A 10841-nucleotide genomic window follows, 5' to 3' on the forward strand; every position below is an offset into this window, starting at 1 on the left:
AATAAAGGTTAAGTGAGGAAACTAGGAATTGTTAGGTTATGTAGCTTAACAAAAAAACCTAGGATGGGACATTATATGGAACATACGTGTTGGAATCTTATGAGGAAAGGCTAACAGGCCTAGTGGTTTGCGGAAGCGATCACCATTGTATGATGTATTAATCGGAACCGTTGTATTTTCTTTATTTCTTTATTTTTCTTTTGAATGCTAACAGGCATTCTTCGTGCAGAGAGGCACTGTGCAGAGAGGCACAAATAATCTTGGCAGGTTTGATTCCCGCTTTTGTGTACGAATGGAACCTACGGGTAGAGACTTGTGATGGTGTACGGGCCATGTGAAGTGAAGATTCATGGGGAAAGGCTCATGAGTCCGAATCCATTTCGTATGTCAAGATTTTCCAAAGGATCCATGACTCGTGCCACCTCCTAGACGTAGAAGGGGACGGGAATATGGGGATGCCTTGGTATTGGTTTCCGATTAGTAATCTTGTGTTTGAGTTGTTGAACTCTAAGTATGATTCCATATAATGTTAGTGTGAGAACTCAAGGTCTAGTTTCTTTTATGACTTGAGACTTATAGATTAGAACCTTGTAAAGCCGAGAGGATCCATAGGATAGGGAACTCACTGAGATATTTTATCTCACCCCATTATATATTGATTTCAGGTACTACAGGTTCCGCGAAGGGTAAGGAGAAAGCAGTTTGATTTCCTTATTCCTTATGCTTATTTTGGACATGGCGAAGCTTCCGTTGTAGATTTTCTTTTGTGATCATTGTTGATCTAGTTCTTAGTATTTACTTTTGAACATCTTGTATGTATTATGCCGTTGTTAGAACTTTGTATTTAGGGCATTAATATGTGTAATACGGTGAACTGACTTTTTATCGATCGAAATGTCGCGGTTAAGCAAGAGTCGCCACCGACTTTTATTTTATCCAAATTATATTCAGAAAGGCAAAAAGAAACAGAAAAAAACCTTTTAAGAAATCTGAGTTCGGGGGGTAATTTATGCAAAGGGAAGGTGTAAGGCACCCTTTGCATCCATGGTTTTCCATGGGCTCTTAATTGCTTTGCTTGCTCGTTTGTTTTTTAGAAGAAGTAGATGAAAGAGATAGGGACTTTAGCTTGTGAATAAGCGTTGCCCTTTTGAAAAATTATGAGAAAGAATATAATAAAAAGGTTTGAGCATTGCAAGGCAATTAGGGGCAATTACCTTAAACTCAGATGATAGGTCTCTTTTTTGCCTTTCAGAATGAAAGGGTCTATCCTTGCCATAAGAGGGCAGGAAGCCTTTCGTTTGGAGGTTGAAGGGTCATCGAAGCATCCTTTGCCATAAGACTATCCCATGCCATAGAAGGGCAGGTAGTCTAAGGCAAGGATCAGAATAAGCCATTTTCGTAGGCAGCCAGAAGATACCTCAGCCTTTTCGTAGGCAACTTCCGAGGGTCGAGGTCATTTGTGTATCGAAGGCAGCATCATTTAGGGTCGTGACCTTTTTATCGAGGCAACATGGCTGAGGTATCCTCGAATTCGAGGGACGTGGCTTATTCTGCAAAAAACACAAAGGCAACAGGCAACAGGCAACAGGCAACAAGGCAACAAGGCAACAAGGCAACAGAGAGGTTACCCCAAAAGCGTGCGTGTGTGCAACAATCACGTGATTATATTCAGAAAATTATCTTATAATTAATTATCTACATTGATTTAAGGCTTGCACTCCCTAAGATTACTAACCACGCAATAATATAAAGCAATAAAGGGGGCGGGAAATTGTAACCAGCGGATCCCTTATCAGGGTTTGACACAAGTAATAATAATAAAAGGCATAAAATAAAATGAGGTTTAGGGTTACCAATGACGTAGCTTTGGCAATTGATAAACCTGAAAAGGAAAAAGACAAGACAGAAAACATATAGTGAGTGCATTATCAAATTCGAGGGCAAACCTCATTAACTACAAAAGAAAATAGAATAATAAATTAAAAATAGAATAGGGAGAAGGTACTTAGCTTGGCATTTGCCTGACAGGGTTGAGGGCAAAGGTTTGCCAGAAGCATCGACTCTGACCATTAGGAATGAGCAAAGAAACAAATAAGGCGTGAGTGTATAGGCAGTTCATTGATATTTAATTTTATTCCTAATTCATTAAGGAAACAAAATAAAATAAATAAAAAAGAACGATTATTTGAATTAGATACGAGATAATACTTAGCTTTTGAATTTGATTTGATATGGTTGCTAAGGTGCCTTTAGGGTTGATCCTGAAAAAGGCAAGGCAGAAGGGATGAAAGCAAAACAAACCCTAATATCAAAATAATCTAGATATAATTTAAATTAAATTAGAATTAAATTACTTAACTTCGAGGTTTGTTGAAGGCGCGTAGTCGGAAGGCGTTTGAAAAGATAACCCTGAAAAAGGCACAGAAGAAGAAGATTTTAGTGTAGGTATGAACTTTCGTAAACCCTGATTAGTAGAATAAACAATCGATTTAATTAATTATTGATTTTTCAACCTAATTAATTAAATCGACGGAAAAACTAGTTTCGATTAAATGTCTAATCCTAATATTTATTTTAAACAATTAATGAAAATTAATAATAAAATAAATGACTTAAACAATTTAAATTAAATTTTAAGAAGCAACTAAAATGACTAATAATTAAAATAAACCTATTTTATTTATATATATATATATATATATATATATATATATATATATATATATATATATATTTTAAGAAAAATAAATAAAAGGTTTTTTTTTGTTATTAATGATATGTATTAAAATTAAAAAGAGAACAAATTGTGTAGGAAAAAAAAATAATAATAAAAGGAGATAAAAATTTCTTAGCTTTTTGATCCTGTATGGTAGGACCAAGGGTGCACAACATGGTCTTTCGATTCAGGAGCATTTGATCTTGGACATTCACGATCAAGTGGCTGTTGTGTTGACGCGCTTGATAGTCCTTCAAGGGTGAGCTACATGGGATCTGAATCAAGGAAAATACACAAAAATACATGAAGGAGCCAGGGATCGAACCCGGGACTCCTCGATGGCCAAACGTACCTCCACCAACAGGCCAACACGCTGATGATGTTATGGGGCGCGTAGAGTATAATAAAACCAATCCATTAAATGATCAAAAAAGAAAACGCGCCAGATTCAAACTGGCCACTAGCGTCGTGACACGCGATCACCATCAACCTCTTGCCGTCGTTTTAGAGGCAATGTTTTACCCACGGACATGGTTCCGTCGCTACAGCACCTGTACACTTCAAAAATCTCAAATACACAATATCAATTAAGTGTGAAACTATGGATCGATTGCAATTCGTCCTCTGAATCCAATGGACTCAATTTCTACCCCTAATTTTGCGTATTTAACGAAACCCTAAATTAAGGTTTGTAAACCTAACAATGGCATCGTATCAAATCTGCATCTAAACTTTAATTAAATAAACCAGAAACAACATTGACATCAAGGAAAACTTAAATATGCAATTGAAATGTGTAAAGGATGTGAGAATCATGCAATTTGAGTCATGTTTGAAGTGAACAAACCGTGGCAATTTGCGAGCAATTCTGAGCGTCCCAGCCTCGGATAACGATTGAATACACTTCAGTGATGTCTCAGGGATGCGTTTTGATCCTCTAAACACCTTGAATCGAGCTACCAATCTCAAAACGAATTTGATTTTTCTTGCACTTTTAGGACTCCGTTTTGAGGTTCTTTGCTGCAGAATTTCGTCCCCTTGGCATCTGAACGGTTTATGTATATATAGAGATGATTTTTAGGGCAACAAAAATGAACCAAATCTCTTTGTATCTTGAGATTGAGTTTTGGGAAGATTTGATTGAGATATGCTTCCGAATCTCTCTAAAATTGTACTTTCTTGGGCTTCAAGTATTATGCACGAAATTGGCTGATTGGTGGGAGATATTTGATTCAATTTTTGACTTAGAATTAAAGCACAATCAAATCTTGCATTATTTTTATATTTTATATAATTAAATCATGATTTTAATGAATTAAAACCATAAAATAATAAATAAAATAGTAAAAATAACATGCTTCTAATTCTAGCACGTGGATGGGCTTAAAATAAGGTTAGAATAAAAAGAATGCAAGCCCAATTATAAATATTTGGAATTTTAGGCTTTTTTCCTTCTTGTATACTCTTGAAAATAGGTGAACTTGTACACCATGCCATTCCTTCATATCTCAATATTTTTTTCAAGCTTGTGGACTTTTTGGAAACCTTAGAGAGTCCTCTAACTAGTGTCTTTGATCCCATATCAAAATCATTTGCCATTCTCATTTTATGACCTTTTGAAAAAAAATGTCTTTTTGTTGACTTTTGGAAAAGACCTATAATGTATGAAGCCATATCTCTTAAACCATTGACCTATGGGCTCTGATTCTTGGACCATTGGATAGAGGAATGAATTCCCTTCAAAATGAGCTTTGGTGGGAATTTTTGTGATGAAGTATGAATATTTGGTGAATTTTCAAAGTTTGGTTGACTTTTTCAGTTCATGCCCAAAATAGTAACTCTTGACTTTTGACTTTTCTGATCTTTCCTTGCATCATCATGATCAACCCTTGATCAAATAATGATTTTAGGGATATGAGAATGTTGTTGACCAAATATCTTGAGTTTTGACCGTATAATGACTGTTTTGCCCTTGGGAGTCGACTGTTGACCTAATCAGGATTTGAGGGACTAAATTTGCTCTGTTTGACTTGAAACTTTATATGGAGATACTTTGGGATGTTAGTGACCCTATGGAACCACCTTGAGCCATTGATTCAATGATTTTCCTCTGAATTATTCAAACCCTAGTTTAGAACTTCTGTGTGGGAGACTGTGTTTTGGAGCTTTGTCTTTTGATTTGGTTTTGTGTATGAAAATAGCATGGGCAAATTTTGGGGTATGACAGCTGCCCCTGTTCAATTATCTTAAACCTGAAGATGTAGAGTGGTTTGCGCGCCAGTCGGTATCTGAAGGTGGAAGATGATTGAACATAAGAATACCAAGAAATTTGCCCTATTTGAAGTAGGGACTTTTGTCGGAGATGGGCTTGTGGATGCCATCTGGTAGTTGAATTTTGAGAAGATGTTGTTTGCGCGTTGACCGTGTCATTACCGTTCGTGGTAGATGAATTAGATCCTTGGGAATTGATCGTGTCAGTATCGTTCGTGATACTTGAATTAGATCTTGGAAAGATGATCGTGTCTTCATCGTTCGTGATGATAGAATTAGATCTGAGGAGATAATCGTGTCTTCATCGTTCGTGATGATAGAATTAGATTCTCTTGTCGTGTCAGCACCGTTCGTAGTGACTGAATTAGACTGGGAAGGCCAGTGATCGTGTCCACACCGTTCGTGATGATAGACTTAGACCTCTGAAATTTGATCGTGTCAGTACCGTTCGTAGTATCTGAATTAGATCTTCTGTCGTGTCAGTACCGTTCGTAGTAGCTGAATTAGACTGAGAAGGTCAGTGATCGTGTCTACACCGTTCGTGATGATAGAATTAGACCTCTGAAATTTGATCGTGTCAGTACCGTTCGTAGTATCTGAATTAGATCTTCTGTCGTGTCAGTACCGTTCGTAGTAGCTGAATTAGACTGAGAAGGTTAGTGATCGTGTCTACACCGTTCGTGATGATAGAATTAGATCTCTGAGAGTTGACCGTGTCAGTACCGTTCGTAGTAACCGAATTAGATCTTCTGTCGTGTCAGTACCGTTCGTAGTAGCTGAATTAGACTTTGAAAGTGATCGTGTCATTACCGTTCGTGGTAAATGAATTAGATCTTCGAGCGTTGATCGTGTCAGTACCATTCGTAGTAGCTGAATTAGATCTTGGAAAGTTGGAGATTTCGTTCATTTGTCGGTACCTGTATTCTGAAAAAGGTAAGGTTAATCTTTATGCTATGTCATGATGCATGGGTTATGTAATGAATCCCTCAAAATAAATGAGAGCTTTTGCATGTTATGTATGAGTTCATTATGAGGTAATGTATGCAGTGTATGAACATGTTTATGACATATGATATGTGAAGATGATTTATGTTGATCTTTATGTCCTTGTAATTGTACTGTCTGATCTTGTCTTGAAGATGCTCAGCTGGGAATTTATGATTTCTGCTTGGAGATGATCAGTGACTTGATGTTCCCTGATTGGTGATAAAGATATTGATAAATCATGTTGGAGGAGAGCGACAGTGTTGAAGATGTAAACTCTGTTGGGCAGTCATGTCTCTATCGGGAGCGTTTGAAGATATCTTCTTAATGATTACTCTGTGGGGATATGATCTTGTGAACCCGGCTTTGTGGGGAGACATGGGTGAAAGTTGCCCCCAGTATTATAGTAACTACTACTTGATTTAGGACACGTCACTTAAAATGTCAAACTGGACTTGTATAGATTTGCCCCCAGTTAGCAGGAACTTTGGAAAGATTCGCCTTGCGAGGACTTTACGAAATATGAACTATGGGCGACATGCCCCTAGTAATCATTGGTCCAGGACAAAGTCCCATGTTGATTGGAAATAGATTAAGATTTGCTTGGATGCATGCCCCTGATCGTTTTTTTGGCATCTTTGAGAGATTCTCGGAATCTTGACTTGATTTCCCTAGATTGATCGGGAAATATTTTGAAACCCACTTGAGATGTATGCCTTTGACTGTATGGCATTTGAGAGATTCTCGGAATCTTGACTGGATTGCCCCAGATTGGTTGGGCAAAGCATGCCATGCCCCTTGTATACGTAGGATACATTGCTTCTCGGCGTAATCTTGTCTGTCGGGATAACTTTCAGTCATTAGTTGTACCCTGTGCAAGTTCTTTCTGATGCTAACATTTGAAATTATGTAGCAGAATATGTTTAATAATGAATTCATGAGATGCAATGCATACGTTTGTCTTGAATTTTTGAAAAACTTTTAAAACATGAGATGCAAAAACACGACACTTGTAAAAAAAATGATATTTGTAATAATGTTTGTAAGAATGAAATACCGACTCCTCGTTTTTGGTAAACCTTAAGGAGTCAGGATACCTTTTGTTGTAACAATATGCTTTCGAACTAACCATGCTTCAGTTAGGACTTTCAAGGGTTGTAACGAGGCTTGGTTCACGGTTTAAGAAACAAAGGATAAAGGCTCAAAATTTGATTGTGCCCACCCCTCTTCGTGATGATCTTCAATCCTAAGCTCAGTTAATTCAACTTATGCATTCAGTTTCTAGGAGACTTTTGGATTTGCACCTTTGATAATGATGATGGTTCACAAGCGAAGAAAACTTTTGAGATGGCAGCCACTTCTTCCTTTTGGTAGTTACAACATTGTGTTGTTCAGGAATTTATTGACTTCTCTTTTTTTTTTTTTTTTTTTTTTTTTTTCTCCATATTTTTGATATCCCTAACTTTTGCCTGGACTGTCTATTTTGAGCTTACAGTCAGCGGGACGCCTTGATTTTTTGCCTAAGTCATCTTTTGATTTTTGACTTAGCAGGCTTTTCTTTGTATATATGTTTTTTCATTTTTTTTTCTTTTTGAAAGATATTGACTGCCTTGTTTGGTGATTGATAAACTGTCATTGGCTTTTGACTGACATCTCCAACACTTCTTTGATGTGTGCGGACGAACGCTTGTGATTGAAACCTTTGTTGAAAGGTGTACTGAATGATTCTCTTAAAATAGAATGCACAGCCAAATTAACTGAGAACTACCCTGCCCCAGGTTATGATCAAGGGTTTTAATTAGTACAAGAAAGAAACTTCTACTTCTTAGGCTCAAAGGGGTTGACGAGGGATTATCCTCCTTATATCTCCACTGTTTAGGAATTGAAACAATGCCTGTACATCATCAGCATAGTCCGCTCAAAAGCATACTGTATGGGGTTGCGGTATCATTTTCGTCATCCTCCCTCAAAAGGTATACAACTTTAGCAGGAGTTGAGTAAACATAAAACATATGCAAAGTAAATACGCAATTTAAAATGAGTGATAACGAAATAATGTATTCAAGACAAACATATGCAATGCACTGATGATAATTATTAAAACAGATAATGTCTATCATGAATCGAGTGTTTAAACAAACAGAATAGAAATTGCAAATGAAAGTAAATCTAATGATCTAAAAAGTTCATCCTTCTAGCCATCCATAGCATTAGCAATCTTGTTGTGATTAGGCATGGGAGCAGTGATCACATTAGGAGTTGCAGGGGTGTCGAACGCAATTTCTCCAGCGTCGATCATATCTTGGATCTTGTTCTTCAAAGGCCAACAGTTCTCTGTGTCATGTCCAGGACTATTAGAATGATATGCGCACTTCGCATTGGGCTTATAACTAGGAGCAGAGGTGTTAGGATTCTTAGGAGGATTCCTCAGGGTGATCAAATTTGCCTTTAGCAGATGTTGTAAAGCTTGAGCTAGCGACGTGTTGATCTTTGTGAATTGACGTCTGGGTGTATCTTGTTTGTTTTGACGACCTTGTTGAGGCGCCGGTGTGGAGCTCAGAACTGCTCCAATAGATTGATCATGGTTTATCCTTTTCTGCCCATACACAGCATTGGAATCTGACCTCCCATTGAAATGATTCTTTGTAGGACCTGAGGATGTAGCCACTTGAATCTTACCACTTCGAATGCCACTCTCGACACGTTCCCCAATCAGTATGAGTTCAGTGAATCCAGATGATGAACTACCCAGCAAATGACTATAGAAAGGACCATTCAGTGTACTCATAAACATATCGACCAATTCTCTGTCAGCTAAGGAGGGTTTGACTCTTCCAGCTAGATCTCTCCATTTTTGAGCATACTCCTTGAAACTTTCCTCGGGTCCCATAGACATGCTTTGTAGTTGCATGCGAGTTGGCGCAAGATCAGAATTGTATTGATATTGCTTATAGAAAGCAACAACCAAATCTTCCCAAGTACGGATGTTGGTACCCTCCAATTGATAGTACCATTCGAGTTGAGTTCCAGATAAGCTTTCTTGAAAGAAATGGATCCAGAGCCTCTTATCAGCAGTGTGAGGTTGAATCTTCCTTACATAAGACCTCAAGTGTAGTTTAGGACAAGAGACTCCATCATACTTAGCAAAGGCGGGAGTTTTGAATTTTGGAGGAATAACGACCCCAGGCACAAGTCCAAGCTCTTCAAAATCCAGCCCAGGTACCTTCTGAATTTCCACACTTCTCAGACGCTCTTCTAACATCTTGTATTTGTCATCGGGGTGTTCGCCTTCATGGTCATAGTCTTCTTCTTCTTCAGAGAGTTCGGCAGAGTCGTGGTTACTTTTTGCATCGGTTTTGATACTAGCATCATCTTGCTCATCCTCATCACTGTCTTCAGAGGTTTCAGCATCCCTGAGTTGCAAGATTGGTCTAAGCTTTTTCCCTCGAGTCTTCTTACCCTCTTTGGGAGCTTCAGCTTCTTCAACCTTTTTGAGAGGGCCTTTGAACCTTCTTCCCATATTGAGAACACCTTTAGGTTTCTTGGTCTTCTTTTCCTTCTTAGTCAGAAGGGATTTCAGCTCATCTTGCCCCTTGGACAAATTCAAAATCAAGGCTTGGAACTCAGTGTTTTGAGCTTGGAGATCCTTAACTGATTGTTCGAGATTCATGATGCTGAAATAAACAGCGAGGAAGGATGAGAAATCCATCATAGGAAACCTGTTATGCGATGTTATGAATGCAAATGAAATGTTTTCAAGGATCTTTAGGAATCTAGTTAGCAACATTAGAAAATGAGTTGGTCACGTCTTTGTTTGAAGGATTCTAAATTTTGTCTTCGAACGTCCTTCTTTGAGGATCAAGCTCACCATATCGAGTGGGTCATCGCCTCTGATTCGGGATACTTTTTGAATTTGAAAATGCATGGCTAGAGGAAAATAAATCCTCTTGCCCCTCGATTGGTACTGTGTCTTTGAATTGGAAGGTATGTGGCCAGAGGAAAATAAATCCTCTTGCCCCTTGATTGGGGAATCAACCTTTGATAGAGGTACCTGAAATTGTGCGCCCTAAACCCCTAAGATCCTTGAAAGGGTCAAATCATGTTATGTTTATGATGTCATGATGTCATGAATGTTATGCGAATGTAATTTGTTAGACTTAATGCGAGATGGTAAGGACAAACAAGTCCTTTCAACAAAACCTGCGAGGAAATGAGGGTTAGTAGTAAACACAAACAAGTCACACAAGTCACGCAAGTCACACAATTGCCTTAAGGGTAGGCTTGCATGATGTTCAAAGGTATGTACCCTCCCTCCTTTCGTTTAGTGGGTTCAACCTGTCTTAAAAGTAACCAGGTTCTATGGTGCTCATATCCTTGATCTTTCTCGTGGGCATTGTCTCAACATAGCGCACAATCGGCCAGCCAAAAACATCCCTTGAGTCTAATCTCAATGAGTGTAGCATCGAGTATCAACCGGCTTTAGTCAGGAATCCAAAGTCAGCCATCTCGCTACTTCTTATAGGCCAAAGTCAAGTTCGACTAAGGTTCTAAGGGCGAATTAGTGCTCATGACACCACGCGGTAGCCAAATGTCTCCTTGATCAAATTCAAGGGCCATCAGGACAAACCAAAGCGTCGCACTAACGGTGGCCACCAGTTCAACCGTAACGATACATGTCGTACAGCCTCCCTGGTCTCATGCCACATACTTAAGGTACACTAGATCCGGGTGTAGGACCTTTCACACAGCAGAATACCCAAAACAGCCCTGCAAAAGTAAAGCAAGCAAAACAAACAGTAGAAAACATTTAAGTGAATCCTAAACTTTTAAGGTAACCCCTCTTAATCGAAAAAATCCCCAGCAGAGTCGC

This window comes from Vicia villosa, linkage group LG3 (assembly GCF_029867415.1).
Source record: "Vicia villosa cultivar HV-30 ecotype Madison, WI linkage group LG3, Vvil1.0, whole genome shotgun sequence".
Lineage (NCBI taxonomy): Eukaryota > Viridiplantae > Streptophyta > Magnoliopsida > Fabales > Fabaceae > Vicia > Vicia villosa.